Here is a 3,475-nt window from a genome sequence, read left to right as displayed (position 1 = left end):
TGCTCAGCTATGCTAAATGCTGCTGATAGATGAGATGAGTGAGCAGGAAGAATTTGCCACTTGACTGAATGGCCACTAGTGGAAGCTACTAGTGAGCTTGATGAGAGTGTGCTTGGACTAGTGGTAGAGATTAAAGCATGCTTGAAATAAGTTCAGGAGAGAATAGGAGGAAAGGAATTGAAGATGGAGAATAAAACTGTTTTTCCCCCAAGGAATTTTGTTTGTAAGTAGAGAAGAGGAACAGGGCAGTATCTAAAGGACAAGGTGGAGCTAAGGGATTCTATTTTTTTTTAATTTTCATTTTTTTAAATTTATATACAAATTAGTTAGCATATAGTGCAACAATGATTTCAGGAGTAGTTTCCTTAGTGCCCCTTACCCATTTAGCCCATCCCCCCTCCCACAACCCCTCCCATAACCCTCAGTTTGTTCTCCATATTTATGAGTCTCTTCTGTTTTTTCCCCCTCCCTGTTTTTATATTATTTTTGTTTCCCTTCCCTTATGTTCATCTGTTTTGTCTCTTATTTTTAAACAAGAAGATGGTATAGAACGTTAGTATTATGATGGGAGTAAATCAACTGCTGTTGGAGAAGAGATGAATGGTTGCCCTTAACTAGTCATGAGAGGATGCAATCAAGTAGACAAACACAGGGGTTAGCCTTGAATAGAGGGGTCCATTAATTCAAGTAATAGGAGGAATTGGTAATAGGTAAATTGGTGGTGTAAGTGGTGTTGAGGGGCTGCTTTTCCTATGTGTATGTGAGTTCCAAAGCCCCAGAATGGGCTGCCTTGCTCCATAGATACCTTCCTTACTAATCTCTGGCTCCTACCATCCTAAGTCTCAGAATGGTGCCTGTTTGCCCTTCCAGTAGCTTACATACTGAATTTTTCAGGAAGACAAGGGAAAGGAAGGAGAAAATTGGAAGTGGAGAGGATGTGAGGTCCTCTTGTTATTCTTTGCATTTTCTTTATGAAATAATAATAAAAAACATAAGCTGAGGGTCTTGGAAAGGAGAGAACATATTAGATGTTTAGGGAGAATAGAGAAAGTGTGAATTTTTTTCAAGTTTTTTTAAATTTATTTTGAGAAAGAGAGAGAGAGAGAGTAAAGTGAGGGAAGACCAGAGAGAGGAGAAATAGAGCATCCCAAGTGGGCTATGCACTGACAGCACAGAGCCCAATGTGGGGTTCGAATACACAAACCTTGAGATCATGACCTGAGCTGAAACCAAGAGTCAGATGTTTAACAGATGGAGCCACCCCGGCACCACAAGAAAGTGTGAGATTTTTATTTAGAAGAATGGAAGAGTGAAATGATAATGAAATCTAGTTGGATGCTTGGCCTACACCAGAGCCACTTGAAATTAATGATCAAGAATCTAGTGAGCATGATCATGTACTCTTCCTTTTTTTTTTTAAGTTTTATTTTTATTTAAGTAATCTCTATACCCAATATGGGGCTCAAACTCATCACCCTGAGAGAGTCACATGCTTTTCTGACTTAGCCACCTGGGCACCCCTCATGTACATTTCTTTAGCCATCTTTAGTGTACAAGAGCAGGTTTGGAGTAGGTAAAGAGTTGCATTCAAGAAGGGTTAAGGTTTTGCCAGGCTAGTGTGATGAAGAGATAGGGAAATGATGGAGTTAAATGTGTATGTAAGGTTGTTCTTATGTTGATAAACCATGAAAAGCAAGAATAAAGTGAGGATACAAAGAAGCAAGAAGGGATCAAAAAAAGCTGATAGAATTAGTGGGGTCACTCTTTGGTACAAGTTTTGATGTAGCTGGGGTAATGAAGAGAGTGAATGAGTTGAAAGGTAGCATGTGAGGGTTTAAGAGTTAGTGATACTTGAATTTAAAATTATAGAGAAGATGTAGCTTTGGACAATGATAAAGCCTATGACCTCATTGTTAAAGATAGCCACTAGCCACATGTGTCTGTTTAAATTTTAATTTTAATTAATTAAAATTAGCTGTCATGGTGGGTTTGCTGAAGAAGACCACTGGCCTTGTGTGATTGGCTATATGTGAGAGTCCACACGAGAGGCTTAGAATATTGTACACAAAGATTCTTGATGATCTTGAGCAAATTCCTAAAAATGCAGCATATAGAAAGTATACAGTACAGATTACAAATAAAAAGCTGGGTATGGTTAAAGCAGAACCAGATGTTAAGAAATTTTAAAAGACTAACTTCAGGGTGGCCAACTAGAAGAGGTGAGTCTTCTGGCTGAAAATGAACTAAATCGGGCAAGAAAATGATACAGTGGAAATCATGGAAGCCTTTAACAGAAGAGCCTCTCGCCATCCAATGGAAATGGCCAATATCATTATTAAATGAAGAGTGTGTTGATGTGAAACTGATTTAATTAAATGTTCTGTTATATGAAAAAAACTAAAATCCAGTTTCTCAATCACATCAGTCACTTTTCTAATGGTCAATAACTACATGTGTCTGATGGCTACCATATTGGGCAGTGCAGATACAGAATATTTCTGCCATTATGAGAAGTTTTGGTAGAACAATGCTGGAGGAAGTCTGGGAGTAAGTGATGGAGGTAGGTAGAGGACAAGATGGTTAGAGGAGTGAAGGTCAAGGGAGAAAGGGCACGGTATTTGAAGTATCATTGATTTGGATATTGAAATCATCAGTAATGATCACAGGAATAGTTCTGATGAGAGTGACAATGAGAGTCTTCAAGGAATGGGCTGGGAGTGGTGACACAGGAAGAGAAAGAAAGGTTAACAAGTGGTAAAGTCTGTTGGCATAAACTTTAAAGTTCAAGGGTTTTAGGAAGGAAAAGTGAATATTGATATCTGGAAGCAGCAAGAATACCTACTCCATCTCCAGGTCCAGTGGCAGTTATGGTGAAGGAGAGAAATAGCCATCACATGAGAGGTCTGCAATTCTCTAAAGGAAAAATTCAGAGAAGAAGCTGTTAACAAACTAAAAGTTCACAGGGGTACAGTGGAAGGGTTTTTATTTGGGAATGTACATAGTAATTTGGAGATGAGAAATGATACGGGATGACCTCCAAGCTCAAGGCTTTTTGTAAGGGCTGATATAAATAGAGGTAAAAGGCAAGTTGGGGTTAAGCCTAATGGTCTCCAAGGAATATTGCGGTGCTGTGGCTGTGTTATTTGTGGGGTAGATGAGTGGGATTTTCCTGGGATCCTCTTTTTTACTTCTTCCTATGAAGGTGTGGATCGGGGAAGGTCTTATCAAATGCATAATTCCTATTTTAAGGATGATAAGTCTAATACAGAGATAGGTCATGTAACTTGCCTATGGGCACACAGCTAGCAAATGCAAAAGTAGGATTCCAACCTTTGTAGTTTATTGTTCTTGCAAGTACATCAGAGGAGGCAGGTAGAATACAATAGAATATGTCCCAGCTCTCTGCCTATTATCCCAAAAGGTTTCAGATGTTGCTGTAAACTGTGAGGGATAAAGCCCTACAGATCAGGCTGGG

General features: G+C 39.1%; 1 pseudogene; it reads left to right on the top strand.

Moving 5' to 3' along the window:
* The first annotated feature begins 1,980 nt into the window (after window positions 1-1,980).
* Window positions 1,981-2,371, top strand: LOC122490511 (annotated as a pseudogene).
* Window positions 2,372-3,475: the final 1,104 nt, after the last annotated feature.

The sequence above is a fragment of the Prionailurus bengalensis genome, chromosome B2 (assembly GCF_016509475.1).
Source record: "Prionailurus bengalensis isolate Pbe53 chromosome B2, Fcat_Pben_1.1_paternal_pri, whole genome shotgun sequence".
Lineage (NCBI taxonomy): Eukaryota > Metazoa > Chordata > Mammalia > Carnivora > Felidae > Prionailurus > Prionailurus bengalensis.
This window is presented reverse-complemented; position numbering and strand designations above follow the sequence as displayed.